This window comes from Geotrypetes seraphini, chromosome 2 (assembly GCF_902459505.1).
Source record: "Geotrypetes seraphini chromosome 2, aGeoSer1.1, whole genome shotgun sequence".
NCBI lineage: Eukaryota > Metazoa > Chordata > Amphibia > Gymnophiona > Dermophiidae > Geotrypetes > Geotrypetes seraphini.
This window is the reverse complement of record NC_047085.1, coordinates 514206691-514223631: the sequence shown is the minus strand read 5'-3', so window position 1 is coordinate 514223631 and position 16941 is coordinate 514206691. Positions and strand designations below refer to the sequence as shown.

The 16941-nt window shown below is 45.0% G+C and overlaps 1 protein-coding gene and 1 pseudogene across 1 annotated transcript in view; both read left to right on the top strand.

The window, feature by feature from the left end:
- Positions 1-16941, top strand: part of LOC117355249 (zinc finger protein 420-like) — an 818521-nt gene that overhangs the window by 330741 nt on the left and 470839 nt on the right. The gene's annotated exons all lie outside the window — the stretch shown is intronic.
- The window catches only part of LOC117355288, a 102705-nt pseudogene that overhangs the window by 84472 nt on the left and 1292 nt on the right, over positions 1-16941 (top strand).

Here is a 16941-nt window from a genome sequence, read left to right as displayed (position 1 = left end):
TCTCAGCACAGGAAAAAAATGATGCTCATACAACTAGATCTTACCGCTGCATTTCGACTTGGTGGACCATAACATTCTACTACAAATCCCGGACACAATAGGTATCACAGATAAAGTATACACATGGTTTGAAGGATTCCTTAAATCAAGAACCTATAGAGTAAAATCAGACAAACAAAAATCTGAACTTTGGTCAAACCCCTGTGGAGTTCCCCAAGAATCCCCTCTATCCCCGACTCTCTTCAATCTCTATACAGCCTCCCTCAGCTCTCACCTGGACAAACAAGGCATAACCTCCTACAGCTATGCCAATGACATTACCATTCTCATACCCTTCGATCAACTTGAACTCTCCATGACGAACACAATATACCAAACACTAAAATCAATATCAACCTGGATGAAAGATCACAAAGTGAAATTGAACCCAGATAAAACGAAATTCGTCCTCCTAGAAAACAACAAAATACCAACCATAACCAACATTGAAATCAATGCAATCAACTACCCATACAAACCACCCTAAAACTGCTAGGAATAACTATCGACAGATGCTGCACCATGCAACCGCAAATCAATAAAACAATACAAAAGTCATTCTTAGTAATGAGAAACTTAAGACAAGTTCGGAAATTCTTCGAGAAAACTCAATTCCAGCTCATAGTTCAGTCCTTAATACTAGGCCTACTTGACTAATGTAATATCCTCTACCTCCCATGCCCTACAACCATAACAAAACAACTACAAACTATTCAAAACACAGCACTAAGACTCATCTACTCATTAAAGAAACATGATCACTTTACATAAGCATATCTCCAATTGCACTGGCTTCCGATTCCAGCAAGAATACAATTTAAATTCTACTGCCTACTATTTAAGACTTTATACGGAGACAGTCCAAACTACCTGAATAACCGCCTCATCCACAACACCGCAACCAGACATAGGTAAACTCACACCCCATTCTCATACCCCCCAATTAAGGAGGTCAAACGGAAAAAACTATATGATGGCCTCCTGGCCACTCAAGCAGCCAAACTAGACAACCAAATCGCCAATCTACTGACGGCATCCCTCGACTACAAGACTTTTAGAAAAGAAATAAAGACCATACTCTTCAAGAAAGCTCTGAAAAAAGAAATAATACAAGCAAGTCTCAAACTCCACCTCTCACTAAAGCCAACTACCCCAAACAAATAACCTTACCCATTTCTCACTCTTTTTGAAAATGACCAATTTTTTTTTTTTTTTGTAAGTTTTTGTTGTAATACATCTTGGATAATTCTTTTGTAATCCGCCTTGAACTGCAAGGTAATGGCGGAATAGAAATCCCTAATGTAATGTAATGTATTTTAGACCAGAATATGGAGGGTTCGATGTGTTTGCGTGAGGTGTATGTTACTTTATTGAGTTTTGTTATAGTTTTTTTGTTGTTTTTGGTCCAGTTGATGTTGAAAGTGTAGGTGAAGTGGTCTGATCAGATAGATCTGGACCATATTCCGTTAGATGTATGAATTTCAGTTAAGGATGGTTGGTGGGTCATGAAGGCTGCGATATCAACTTGGTGGCCTTTTTCATGAGTTGTTTGTGGATTTAGCATTTGGAAGGATAAGGCTTTGAGAAATGAGAGAAAGTTGTCTATTTGTTTGGGTGATTGATCATCTAGGTGTAGATTTAAGTCTCCTAGGAGTAGGTTGTAGGTTGCTATTAGTGAGTTTTGGTATATGAAGTGTTCCACTTCGGTTCTTGCTAAAGACCAGTTTCCCGGCGCTATGTAGCAGAGCATGCAGTTTAGTGTGTCTTTTAGTGTGGTGCTTGAGAGTTGGCAAGCTAATAGGTCCATGTACAGGTTAGATGTTTTCTCAATTATATTAAGGGTTAGATCTTGTTTGATTAAGATTGCTAGGCCTCCGCCTCTTTTTTTTTCTCTGCAGAGCACTGTAATTTTGTATCCTTGTGGGCAGACTTCAGTTATTCTAGGGTCTGAGTCGGAGGTTAGCCAGGTTTCTGTGAGGAAAAGACAGTCCAGGTTTTCTTGTATTATCCAGGTTTTTATAAGCTCTGTTTTTGGACCTAGCACTCTGATATTTAAGTAGGCGCATTTGAGTGTGAATAACTCTGTTTGATAGTTGTGAGTTGTGTTTGGGTATATAAGTGATTTAGGGTGTCGGTGTGGTTTAGTCTTTGTGTGTGTTGGTCTTCTTCCCCATGCTGTGGTAATGGAGTGTAGAGTGTTAGATTGTAGGTTTGAGTTTCTGTCACTTGATGTTCTATTTTGGAAAAGAGATTTATTTATATCTATAGCAGGAGGAGGTAATTTGCTGCTGTCTTTCCGCTGGTTACAAGAAGGATTAATAGTATGAAGTGCTGGGCTTGTGAGGTTAGCTTCATTTTGGGTTTTTTTTTGCGGGATTTTTTGTTTGTTTGGTGGTTGGTGAAAGTTGGTGGAGGGGTCTTTGTTTGTTTGGCTACTGTTTTTCAGTTGGTTTTATGTTTGGTAGTGTTGTGGGGGTGGATCTCTTCTTGGTTGCTTCACAAAGGTGGTATGAGCATCTTTGATTGCGTGCTGTTGGGCGCTGAATCTATTGTTGGCTCAGCGTAGTCCCGTCGGGTGGGGAGGAGGGGTGGAGTGCGCTCCCACGCCGGCAAGCCTCCCTGCCTGCTCCTGGATCCAGAAGATGTCGGCCAAAGTGATATTCAAATAAAACTAAAAGAAAAAGAAACAAACTGAAAACAGGTGCTGGGAGACTCACTCTCCAACTGGCTTCCAACTGGCTCGGTGTAGTCCTGTTGGGAGGGGGGAGGGGCGGAGTGCGCTCCCATGCCAGCTAGCCTCCCTGCCTGCTCCTGGGTCCAGTGATGTGGCCAAGGTGAAACCTTTCCGAGCCCAGCGACGGAAAACGGGATTATCCCGTCCCGCTGGAAAAAGTGGCTCTACCTGTATTCCCGCCATAGAAGACACCACGGCCCCATTCCCCAATTTAGCCTGAACTCTTGTCCACAACTGCCCCAGATGCCAGAGAAAAGGATTGTCGATACCCTGAATCCTAGTCCTCTGTGCACCAGAAACCCAAAGCCAATGCTTCAACAGCTCCGGACCCCCACTCTCCTGCTCCAGCTGTACCCCACTTTTAAAATCTCCAATGTCCCAGTCCAATATCACTCTAATCTGGGCAGACTGGAAATACCACCATAGATTTGGCACACCTATACCTCCCACCTCTCTAGCTGCCCACATCTGTTTTTGAGACAATCGGGGAGATCTATGCTAGTGCTGCCCGATTCACGATTTGAATCAGTTCACCGATTCACTTTGGATGAATCGATTCGACTCGATTTAAATTTTAAATAAATCGGCTTTCCGATTCGGACCCTCTCCCCTCGCCTCCTAAAGCAGGAGCGGCAGCGCTGCTCTTGCTGGCTGGCCGCTGCCGCATCTGTTTTAGAGGGCGAGGAGGGAGGGTCAGTCGAGAAGTGCTGCAGTCCAGCTTCCCTCCTGGGCTCCCCGAAAGACTGCCCCCCCGAAAGACTGCGCACTCCCCCTCAGGAAGGCCTCCGTGTTGCTCCTGGCCTCCCCGAACCATTTACCTTATTGCTGGAGCCTGCAGCCGAAGATCGCGATTACAGCATCTTTGTACTCTGAGCTATTTCCTTCACTGCGATCCTGCCTCTGATGTCAGAGGAGGAGCGGGACCGCAGCAGAGGAAACAACTCAGAGCTCAAAGATGCTGTAACCGCGATCTTCAGCTGCTGGCCCCAGTAATAAGGTAAACGGTTCTGGGAGATCAGGAGCAACACGGAGGCCTTCCCGGGGGGGTGCGAGGGGGGTGCGCAGTCCTTCGGGGGGACAGTCTTTTGGGGGGCAGTCCTTCAAGGGGTGGGACAGGCCTTGGGGGGTGCAGGCCTTTAAGGAGGGAACAGGCTTTTAAAGGGGGGGACAGGCCTTCAGGGATGGGGGTACAGGCCTTCAGCGGGGGAAGTGCAGGCCTTCAGGGGGGGACAGACCTTCAGGGGAGGGGTTCCCTTGTGTGGAAGTACACGGAGAAGGAAGGGGGGTTCAAAGAGACTTGGATATGCTGGACTTTGGGGGGGGAAGAAATAATGGGTTTAAAAATAGAGGAGAGGGAGAGAGATGATGGACAATGGGATTTAGGGAGGGAAGGAACAGAAAGGGAGAGAAGTTGGACACAAGGGATGGTGTGGAGGGGGGGATAGAGATACTGGATAGGAGGGTAATTGGGAAAAGAAAAAGAGAGATGGTGGACCCTGGGGTGGTGGGGAAGGAGGGAGAGATGCTGGATGAAAGGGTAGTTAAGAAAAGGTGGATCTGGAGAGGGACATGAAAAAAAGGAAAGATGCCAGACCTCCGGGGGAGGGAAGAGAAACGGAAGGGGAGGACAGAGATGGAAGATGGATGGTTAGCAGGGAGAAAGTAGAAAGCAGGAGACCCTGGCAAGCAAGTTATCAGAAGACAACCAGACCCTGGGACCAACAAGATTTGAATAATGACCACACAACAAAAGGTAGAAAAACTAATTTTATTTTCCATTTTGTGATTACAATATGTCACATTTGAAACGTGTATTCTGCCAGAGATGGTGTTAGACCACAAACGTGGGCTAGGATTTAAGAAAGAGAGGAAAAGTGTTTTTTGTTTGTTTATTTTGTTTACACCACAGCGCCAGTGTGGATAGGAGAAGACAAAGGGGGTGAAGAGGCTATAAAATAAACTCATCAGGATGTATGAAAAAAACACCCAATTGGGCAGGAAAATCGAATCGAAAAGCCAATTCAGTAGGCTGAATCGAATCAATTTTTTTTTTTCCTGAATCGGGCAGCACTAGCCTACGCTGCCATATAAACCTCCTCAATTCCGCACTCATTCTCACTAAGTCAACAGGAAGCACAGGTACTGGCAAAGTTTGAAACAAGAAAGCAACCGAGAAAGTATATTCATCTTAACTATAGAAATCCTACCCCACCAGGAAACCCATAATCCATGACATCTCTGTAAATCACGTCGAATATTCCGATATAATGGAGGATAGTTCTTAGCATAGATCTGAGATAGATCTCTAGGAATATGAATACCCAAGTATTTAAGTCCTTGCAACGCCCAACAAAAAGGAAAACTCCGCTGGAGCCCCACCACCTCCGAGTTAGTCAATGTCAAATTCATAATTTCTGTTTTATCCAAATTAATTTGAAAACCTGACACCCTCCCATAGTCCTCAAAAATCTGTAAGAGCCTTGGAATAGTATCCGCAGACTCTCCCACATACAATAAGATATCATCTGCGAATAACGCTATACGATGTTCCACCCCGTTCCCCGAAATCCCTAGCAATTCAGGATGTGTACGAATACAAATCGCTAAACGCTCAACCGAAACAGTGTCCCTCGATATATAGAAAAAAAATCGGTGTAAGATTGATTGATTCAAAGACAGGCTCACGGCGATTCATATAGGGCTTGCACCCACCTACTAAAGGAACCCCCAGACCCATACACTCCATAACTTCCCAAAGAAAACCCAACAAAAGCTTTCTCAGCATCAACCACCATCAGAACAGCCTTATGAGGGTGCATCTGTGTCTCCCACAATAGATGTAAAGTACGTCTAACATTATCACTCACTTGCCGTCTCTGAATAAATCCAGACTGGTCCAAATGGACCAAGGAAGGAAGCACTCTCCCCAACCAAAGTGCCAAAATTTTAGCTAAAATCTTAGCATCCAAATTTTATAGGGAAATCAGTCGATAGGACCCGCATTTCAAAGGATCTCTCCCCGGTTTCAAAAGAATCACCACCCCAGCCTCTCCCATGGAAACCAGTAAAGAACCCCCCATATGTATTCCATTAGCCACCCTTACCAACAAAGGCCCCGATTGATCAGAAAATTGTTTATAATACCGACTAGTATATCCATCCAAACCTGGGGATTTTCCATTTTTCAACAACTTAATCACTCCTAGGACCTCAAAGAGAGTAATGGGTTCCTGAAAATACTCTCTATCGCTGTCAGACAATACTGGAATAGGTAATTTATCTAAAAACTGGGTTTGTTTCACCGAATCAACCTGAGCTGGAGCACTGTATAAAAATGCAAAAAAGCCTGACGAATAGCCGAACCCATTACCTGCAGCCCACCTTTGTCATCGCACATCCTAGCAATAGTAGCCCGGGTCTGCTTAATCCTAATATATCTAGCCAAATAAGAACTAGCTTTATTGCTATGTTCATAAACCTGTAATTTAAAATGAGCTCGGATCCGCTCCGTCTCCTCCACTTGAAGTTGATACAGCTCATCTCTCACTCTCTGCAATCTGGCCAAAAGCCTGGTCCGGGCTTGATTTACGAGTCATTACCAGTTTCAGCAATTGTTCACGCAACTGAAGATGGCGTTGGGTTTGCTGGCGTTTATATATAGCCCTCCACATGATGAGTTCCCCCCCCCTACTTTCAAAGCATCTCATAGGGTGGCATCTGAAACCTCCCCATTATCATTCCAAACCAAGTATTCCTGTATAGTTTTTTCCACAGCTTCCAGCATTCAAAAGCGATTCGTTAAGCTTCCAATATCTTCCCCCCCCCCCGATAATTCAGTCCCTGACAAGTTACCCAACCTGGAGCATGATCTGATATGTGCATTGCCTCATTTTCCGCTCTTTTCAGCCCACCCCCCTGATTCCAATATATCCAGATCCTGTCCAATCTAGTATAAGTTTGCTGGGAGTGAGAGTAAAATGTATAGTTCCTCTGAGAACTATGGAGCAACCGCCAGCTATCTATCAATCCCAAGGCAGACATCAGAGCTCTCAAGGCCTTGCTATGACTCTGGTTAGCCTTTCTCCCCCCTCCCGAATGATCCAGAGAAGGATCAGGGGAAACATTAAAATCTCCCTCCAGATAGACTGCGCCCTATACAAAAGTACGTAACTCCTCCTGAAGGCCCCGATAGAAAGCCCCTTGAGCTGCATTGGGCCCATAAATATTAACAATAGAGATAGGTCAACCCTGCAGGGTACCACGGACAGCGAGACATCTACCCAAGTTATCTCAGTACAGCTCAATCTGCAAACCCAACCCTTTTCGAACCAATATCGAACCCTCCAGCCCTTTTTGTGGCACCTGCACCTTGATGCGTCCGTATTAGATCAAACTGTGGGTTTTGAAGCAAACCCACATCCCTTGGTCTCAGATGTGTCTCTTGTAAGAGACAGATATCCCATTTCATACGCTGTAATTCACGATAAACCATGCTCCTCTTGCCAGTACTTATTAGCCCATTAACATTGCAAAATCCAATGAGCACCTCTGGATCCTCAACCTGTGTTCCCCCCTAACCCATATCTCCGCTGCCTACCCAAAGAACCCCTTCCACTCCTCCTCTACCCCACCCACCTCCAAGAAGCTGAACCCGAAAATTTCAAATCAGCCAGGTTAAGAAAATGAAGCCAAGTCGAAGAGGCTCAAACACATCAAAATTGCCTTCCCTGCCATCATGCCACCCGTTCCATCCTCACGTCACACAACTTCACCATACCCCACACTCGCTGCCCAAACACCACCTAGACCCCCCCTTCTTTCCCTCTCATTCCCTCACCAGCCAAGAAACCAACACAAACAACTCGGCCAGCAGGAACTACTCTCAAATACCCCCTTTCCCTAGCAACAGCAGCAGATGAATCCAGAGACCAATGGGATAGCCCACATCTACCAGCAGGCGGAGATAGAGAAACTGATTAACAGGTGGTCCTATTGGATGGCACTCCTCCTGTTTATCCAGTATTCTCTATCTCCCAGCAGGAAAAGGTCGCTATTCAACTAGCTCCTGAATTCTGGCTGTGACTGGAAAATTATTTTCTCCTGTTGAGGTTTCTCTTCAGTGAGACTGCCATTCTGTTTCTCCTGTTGAGGTTTCTCTTCAGTGAGCTGGCAATGCTATTTCTCCTGGTGTGATTTTCTCTTCAGTGAGACAGGGGTGTCCGGCTGAACGGTGCCGGCTTTAGGGGTTACACCTGGGCCCCCCAAGGTCCCTGCCTCACCCTCCCTCCATTGCTAGAGGGTCTGACTGGGTCTCAATTTTTTTCTTTTTTCCCTTCTCTTTAAAAAAAACCAAAAAACCCCCAGAAACCACAGTTGCTGCATTCTGCTCGGTTACTGCTACTCAACCAGCTTTAACTGGTTTCAACCGACCCTAACAACAAGCTTGTGAGTATGTCTGTTTTTTTACTGTCGGTTGAACTTCAGGTTCTGTTTGGGAGTCTTAGTAATGTGGGTTCGGTCAACGTATGTTTAAGGAATGGATATTTTATTGAGGCTAAGTTTTATGACTAGAAATCCGTGGAGGGAGCCGGGACTTCCCGCCCTTTGCATGCACGCGTTTGGTTTCCTTGTTGGTTACAGCGCGGCAGTAGCGGTGCGATTTCATGCTCGCACTTGTTCTCATTGTTGGGTTTCAGTGTAGCAGTAGTAGTCCTGTTTATTCTGAGGCTCTCTTTCATCAGTGTTTGTCACGGCCATGTGCAGCTGATTGTGCAGGTGCCGGTTTATAGCAGCGCGCATGAGATGGGACATGTTTTTTTTCCGGCGCTGTGGGCCGTTCTTCTGGTTATTCCCCCAGTGTTCTCCCCAGAAATTTTTTCCAGCCGGGTGGCATGAAAAAGTAGCCGGGTGGGGCGGGACAGGGAAATTTGGTGGTGGGGAAAATTAAGGGCTCCTTTTACTAAGCTGCAATAGCGTTTTTAGTGCGTGCAGAATTGCCACGCTACACGGCTAGAACTAACCGTCTAGCATGTGCGGCAATTCTACGTGAGGTAAGCGCGCAGTAAAACCGCTATCGCAGCTTAGTAAAAGGAGCCCTAAATGTGTACTATTTGTATTAGTTAACTATTATTAGTTATTTTCCAATGCTCAATATGACTGCCTTTCTTAAGGTTTGACACTTGTTCCATAATATATATATTAAATTTAAGAAGTATCCAATTCTAGAAGTGAATAATTAGATATTTGCCCTCTTTCAAATGGTATAGAGCAGCATCTTTCAAACATTTTTAACTCCGGCACACTAAACGGAGCAAATGTTTTTTGTGGCACACTAAATGCAGCAAATGTTTTTTCATGGCTGGAAAAAATTTCTGGGGAGAACACTGATGCCCTTATTTTTAAGGTCCAATCACATCAAAGAATGATGCTTATCTGGGCAGTTGTATAATAAAAAGAATGGATAAGATAACATGAGAAGTGAAATTGTCATGAATCAGAGGGATACATATCCTGTAGGTCCTAAAAGCAGGCTTGTGGATTAGATATAAACTATGAAGGCAGTGGCATAACTAGCATATGTGACACCCGAGGCCCATCATTTTATGACACTCCCCCATCTGTATGAAAAACATGATTTTTAGTAACAATCCACACATCACACAGGAGTGTGCCTAGGAAAAGGCAGCATCTTACATATTGCAGTGAGCAGTACATCAATACACCCATTGTAAAACTGAAAGTAGGCAGGACCCGGCAGCAAGAAGAGCAAATGGAAAACTTCACTGACCTGTCTCCCGCCTTAGCCCGTAGCGAATTTATGCTTTGGGGATCTAACATGTGCGTGCCGGCTTCCCTTCTCTTCCCTCCCCCCCGGACATAACTTCCGGTTTCGGAGGGAAGAGAAGGGAAGCCGGCACACACATGTTAAAGCCCCAGAGCATAAGTTCGCTACGGGCTAAGGTGAAATCTTCAAGCCGGCTTTTTTTTTTAAATGTTGAGCAGCAGCGGAGGCTGCAGAATTTAGCTGGGCGGTCATCTAAATTACCCAGCTGAAAGGCCCTAGGGAGAACACTGTATTCCCCGAGTCTGATTTTCTTTCTATGCAAGCCGCGGCAGGGTAAATTTTGCGGGGCTTGAATCCGACTATGTTTCTAGGAGCGTTGATGCAGCGGCCACGTGTCAGCGAGAATCAGGCGTGCACTTGGGTCTCCAGCAATGGCGGGAGAGCTGCAGCATTCCGGTATTTTGTTTCCAGCTGACTTTGGTCAGGGTATGCCGGGGCTTCTCTCCTTTCTGGTTCAGACAAGTTGTATGTGTTTCACCAGCTTTGGGACAAGCTTGGGCAGATTTATATGTCTATGTCTGTGTTCCTGCTGTACTCCCTTGAAGGAAGCTCTTGTTTAATCGGACTCTGGGGTTAGCACTCAAGGGGTTTACCAGAGAGACTCTGACCTGTGCTAGGTCACCCATTCTCGGTTTGTCTCCGGACTGGGGCAACATATGGCAACTAACGGCACGGTGAGATCAGCAGTAAGATAGTGCCCTGTATTTCACACAGGTATCTCATTGTCTCTCTTGGGGTCCCTGCAGATTGAGCCTTTGTCTGTTGGTAACTGTCCTTATTTGGGCCTTTGTGCTGAGCTGCATGTGTCTAGTAGTGGCACAGGATATATATGCCTAAAGGTAGTACAAACAGTTTCCAAGTTCGGGCTCTCTCTATGGGCATAATGATACTGCGCATCTTCCTGCGGCCGGGACTCTCTTTCTCTATTTCTGAGGGGGCCTGGACTTCAGATTTCCATGCTTATCGCGCTGGTTTTTCCTGTCGCCATTTTCTCATGGCACATGCTAGACGGGCCCCCCGACCAGACAGGAAGGGCTGTACAGCTCCTTTTAACCAGGAGCCAGTTAGCTATTCTATCAAACCCATGGAGGATCACGCACTATGTGGCTGTTAGCCTCATCCCTGAAGCTCTCATTAGCGATGTGAGCTTTGTCTGATACCTGTAAGGATGCTGTTGTTTTCCACAGGGCGGTAGATGCAACATCTTGATTGAGTCTAGTACGTATTCACTTTAAAGGACATACGTATTTCGCTCATGTTGCATGAGGTTAGTACTGTTTTCATGGTTCCAGTATATTCCTCTTTACATTGTGAAACTTGATTTTTCCTAGGAGAATCTTCTTGCATATCCTACAGTTCTCATCCTTCCATTCCCTGGCCTGCACTTCATTCTAAGGGGATTCTTGACTTCTTCCAATGACTCTTCAGGCTTTCTCATGAGGGAGAAGACGCTATAATGTCAGGTCAGGGGGCAGTGAAGATTTTTCAGGATGCTTGCATCTTTGCATCCTCCTCAGGTTTCCAGTTCGTTCTTGGAGTCTCTATGTTTTGTGTTTCCCTTTTCAGTGTTACTGGTCCTCAGGACAGTTCTTATAGTTCTTCGGGAACTAAGGGACGTTGTTCCACTTACTGCATGGTGTCCGAGACGGGGGCATTGGGCAGGCTGGATCCCATTCTGCTGAATTAGTTTCTTGGGGTTACACAGACAACCTGGGAGTATATTTACATTTTCTCTATGGACTCCGAATTGGCACTAGGTTTGCCTGCCTCTCTTGGAGCAGCGCTTTCGGTTTTGGCACATGCCATTTCGTCTACCCAAGGCTTCACGAACGTTTTAGGTGATGTGGGCAGTGGTACCATTTTGGTGCTACCAGGCGATTCCTCTAATTTCTTCTTGACTGCCTGCTTGATTCGGACGACTTCCAGTCGGGCCATTTGACTGACACGAAAATGGTGATATCTTTTCCTCAGTTCTTTACACGTGCATCTTCGAATTTGCACAGCGCTCTTTTTTCCTGTACTATTTATAGATATATCAGGGTGATGTTTTTATTCATATAGGAGAGACATGTATTTCTTTCCGGAGACTTGGGCGTGGGGTCTTGGTCTCAGATTGGCATTCTTCTTCGCTTACCATGACCAAGGGTATGGGATTCTGTACAGTTTCTAGGATCCATATTGCTGACTCCACTGGGAACTTCAGCTTGTTTTCCCCTTCTTATGCTACAGGAGTCGCTTTTGTTCCGGTGGTTCCCGGTATCTCAGGGCTCCAATTATTTGGTATGCTCCTCCTGCATCGCTCTGTATGATTTGGTGGCTCAGCGCAATTTCTCTTTTCAAGGCATGCCTCGGTCTTTGCTGGACTAGCTCATGATCACCGACCATCCCGGGCTGTCGGGTAGGGGGGCTCGGTGGCTTCCATCCTCAGCTCCAGGAGTCTGGTCTTCAGAGGCAACTCAGTACTTGTTCATTTTTCTACTCTTGAACAGGCTCAGGCTACTTTTCTGGAGCTTCAGATCATTCTTCCGGAATGCCGCTGAGGGTCCTTTTGGTCAGTATTAGGATGGGGGTATTTCTCTACAGCTTGGGCAGTAGGTGTTATACTCAGTTGGCAGGTGAAGTTGTTCTGCTTCAGTGGGTGGACTCTCATCTTCGTCTTCTGTTGGCAGATCCTTTTATGGATCAGGATAAGAGTTTGGATAGACTTTCTCTCTGCGGAATCTGAGCATGGCCGATTTCTTGTATGTTACAGTGTACAGCGCTGTGTACACTCTGGAAAGTGTGCATGTTAATAATAGTGTAATCTTCTGCATCCTGGATATTGAGATTTGTGGCTCAGGTGTTGTAGCTCTTTTTATGGATGTGAGATCTCCTGGACCTAGATCTCATGGCCTCGTCTCTCAATTCTGAGCTTCCTAGCTTCTTCGGCGGGCCCAGGGAGTGGGAGTTAGTGGGTGTAGCTGCGTGGCTCCTTTCTCGCCTCTGCCTTCTCTTTTTCAGTGTTTTCCGCTGGCTGATGATGGCTTGGATTTGCCATCTCGAGCTCGCTTTCCGGGCACAGTATTTGTAACATCTGTGGATTGGCGACGCCATCCTTACTATGCGGATTTGATGAGTCTTTCGACAGCCGGACTAAGAAGTTTCCTGGTATCTCCGGCTTTGCTCGCCTAGGGTCCGATCAACATTTATATTTGTACTACTTTAGTATTACGACCTAGTTTTTTTGAAAAGTCTTGGCTGACGGGTAAGGGTTATGCGAAGCAGGTTGTTTCTTCTCCTATCCAGGTGCTACGGACGTCTTCTCCTGTGGCTTCTGCTTCCTTTTGGAGGTTTTTCCTTTCTTGGGTGCTTCTTAATGTTTGAACCACTCCAGAGTTCCTTTTTGGCACAAGTGTATTGCCAAGGGCTTAGCGTTCTTGGCTTGTTACAAGGGCTAGGTATATTGCTCTTCGCTTACTTCTCAGCTTCATGTAGTTTAGTTCCTAAACAGAGTGCGGTATATTCGTGCACCTCTTAGAAAGCCCCGTTTGGAGTACAATCTTCACGTCCTTCTTCTCAGTTTACCGAAGGCTTCATTTCATCCTTGTCTTTTGGGACTCTAAAGGGCTGTGCCGTTGAACTTGGGGTTTCTTGTGGCCATGGCTTCAGCTCTGCAGTTTTCTATGTTGCAGGCCTTGTTCAGCGGGGATTCCTATTTCTGATTTCCGAAATATGGGGTATCAGTTTGGATGATACCACTATTTCTTTCTAGGGGGTGTCATCCTTTCTTTTATGTCATGCTCGCTTTTCCTTCCTTCTTCCTGGGAGTAGAAATTGGGTGCAGTGCTTTTATCCACTGCATTTTTTGGTACGTATGTAGTGTTCTCCGTGAGCTCGATTTCTAACGACTTTTAGTTGTTTATATCTCCTTTTTGTATTCTTCAAGGAACGCCTCAAATGTATGGTGGCGTCCAAAGCTTCCATCGCTCGATGGGTCCAGGAGGACATTCTTTATGCTTGCTTGCTGGCAGGGAAGCGGTTGGCGAAAGAACTTCATGACCATTCCGCCGGAGCAATGGCTACTTCTTGGGCTCGGCCCACAGGTTTTTTCCTTGGAGGAGATTTGTCTTGCGGCTAATTGGTCTTCCGAGAGTGCTTTCTCTCCGCATTTCTGCTTGGATGTGGGGGCGCATGCGGTAGGGGCGTTTTGTGCTTCGGTTGTTGCGGAGGCGGCGTTTGCTTCCCACCCAGATTGAGGATTGCTTTGCTACATCCCATTGGTCTCTGGATTCATCTGCTGCTGTTGCTAGGGAAGGAAAAATTATATCTTACCTGTTAATTTTCTTTCCCTTAGACGCAACAGATGAATCCAGAGCCCCACCCTTTCTGGATATTGTCTCTCGGTTTTTTCTTTTGCAACTTTCGCAGTTTGTTATTATGGCAGGTTGTTTTCTGTATTATTGCATTTTGAGATTTGTTATGGGAAAGAAGTTTTTTACATGCTATGCCTATATATGGTTACGGATGCTTAGGAAAGGAGCTATACTGGAGATACAGGAGGAGTGCCAGCCAATAGGACCACCTGTTAATCAGTTTCTCTATCTCCGCCTGCTGGTAGATGTGGGCTATCCCATTGGTCTCTGGATTCATCTGCTGCGTCTAAGGGAAAGAAAATTAACAGGTAAGAACATAATTTTTCCATACATTCAACCCAGAAACCCCACCTCCCCAGGCAATCCTTATCCCCAACAGCCACACAACCTCACACAACAGTTAAGAGGGATACAAACAAAACAAGGTAAAGAAGCTCTCCCCCAGGTCCACTGAGTAGACCCTAGGGAAGGACCTCATCACATACTGCTGAGTACAAAGAGACCTCAAAACAGTTCAAGTAACCAATGGAGGCTGACAGCCAGCACCCTCTATGACATCCCTCAAACCGATCTGTAAGAGTGCTGCTCTGGGGAAATCTACTAGCAATTAACTCATAGATGATCAAATTTTCAACGATCCTTAAGAGCACTGCTCTGGAGAAATCTACTAGTAATTAACCCATAGATGATTTAATTTTCCCTAATCCAAAATTTGTTCATCTGTGAGTTAATTACTAGTAGATATCTCTAGAGCAGCGTTCTTAAGGATCGGTGAAAATTTGATCATCTATGGGAGATCACTGAATCTAAGGTGTGACCCACCTGATGAGTTGAAAAAGGCGTGAATTGTTGTAAATTTAAGTCAGACAAGAATGTGAGGAAGTTGGAGGTCTTCGGATGTGATGCTATGTCCACATGAACATTAAAGTCACCTAGAATAATAAGAGACGGGAATCTAGTGATCATATCTGCAGTGGTTTGGGAGACCTTATGCCATTCAGATGCCAATCCCTCTCTTGAGAGGAAGCATTGTAGTAAAAGCACCTCCTCTCCCAAAGGCAGCCAAGTCTCCGTGAGGCATAAGAAATCTAAATGCTGGTGCTCTTATTAGATCTTTAATAAGGTCCGCTTAGAAGACCACAGATGATAGAAGTCATGGTCTGAGATTGTGTGTTGTAGAGGAGCACAAGGAAAACAACAGCCAGCAACACAGGAAAAGCCCCAATCCCTCCCAAGAGTTCACCCCAAGGAGCAAGACCCGATTTAGTTTGATCATCACTCTTTAGCGAGTAGATGACATGTTTAGGTCAAGTCACCCACACTCGGGAAAGTTTATTCGGCAACATTCAAGACTGAAAAACAGGAGCAGAGCAGCAGTCACAAGTAAACGGTCCATCATACAAGCAGCAGTAGCAGCGCTGACCATCCCAGCACGATCCAGGCAGTGGTGGAGTCGGGTCAGACCCTGAAATTATGATGATATACAGTAGCGCTACCCACATAGCTAACTGGGAAAGTAACACCACTTAACCAGTCCTGTGACCACTTAACCAGTCCTGTGACCAGTTAGCTATGTGGACACTGCACTGAATTCCAGCTGTATCCACACAACTTCCAGGTGTCGCCCGGATATGGCTCAGTATTGACTCTCTGGAACTAATATAGTTCTAAGTTATCAGCTTTATAGAAAAAGCTCACTGCCCTCGGCTGAATATTTACCCCAAACAATTCCACAATTAACTCTTTATTTGGCTTTGTTGCTCTTGTTCAACATCAAAGGTACTTAAAAACATCTTTTCACCATCTGCCAATGAAAGGGTTAATACAAGCAGAGTCTCATCCCCTTCTGGGATATGGTTTTTGAACTACTTTCTGAAATTTTGCATAGTCTCCGGGGAGTAACATAGTAACCTGATTCAATTTAAATTTTTTAATTTTTTCTTCTTAGCTATATCTGGGCAATAATTCAAAGCTTTACCCTGTACTGTGCTTTGGTTCCAACTGCCGAAATCTCTGTTAAGATTTACTCTAGCCCATCTACACCCTCCCAGCCATTGAAGCCCTCCCCAGCCCATCTTCCACCAAAGGGCCATATACAGACACAGACCGTGCAAGTCAGCCCAGTACTGGCCTTATTTCAATATTTAATCTTATTTTCTGATTCTAGATCCTTTGTGTTCATCCCACGCTTCTTTGAACTCAGTCACAGTTTTACTCTCCACCACCTCTCTCGGGAGCGCATTCCAGGCATCCACCACCCTCTCCGTAAAATAGAATTTCCTACCACCCCTCAACCTCAAATTATGTCCTCTGGTTTTACCATTTTCCTTTCTCTGAAAAAGATTTTGTTCTACGTTAATACCCTTCAAGTATTTGAACGTCTGAATCATATCTCCCCTGTCTCTCCTTTCCTCTAGGGTATACATATTCAGGGCTTCCAGTCTCTCCTCATATGTCTTCTGCTCTCTTACATATGTCACTTAAATTTCCTAAGCTTGCTTTTCATATATTTAGGGCCAGATTCATCCCCCGATTAGGCGACAATTCCTCTGTAAACTGCATTTTATTTTTTGCATGTCTTAAGTTGACATCACTCTTCCTTAGGAAGTTTGGGACCCTTACCTAAAATGGATGGAACGTTCTTCTGAGTCATGCTAAGATTTTTTTCATGCTTACCTTGTCTACGGTCGGGGGGGGGAGGGGCTGATAGTCCTCTGGTTTGAAATAATTGTGTCTTGTACTGAAGAACTGCTGTACAATATTAGTTTTTACTCCTGTTTCTATGTTTATCTGTATTGTTTATTGTATTGCTTTTTTAAATTAAAAAAGGTTAATACAAGCAGGAATAAAATTAATTACACTTAAGAAAAGCTTTATCAAAGATTTTATATTATATGTAAGAATGCACAAAATAATCCAAATGGGAAAGAAACATTCTACATCTTTATATTATGATAAAACTTTTTTTTTTT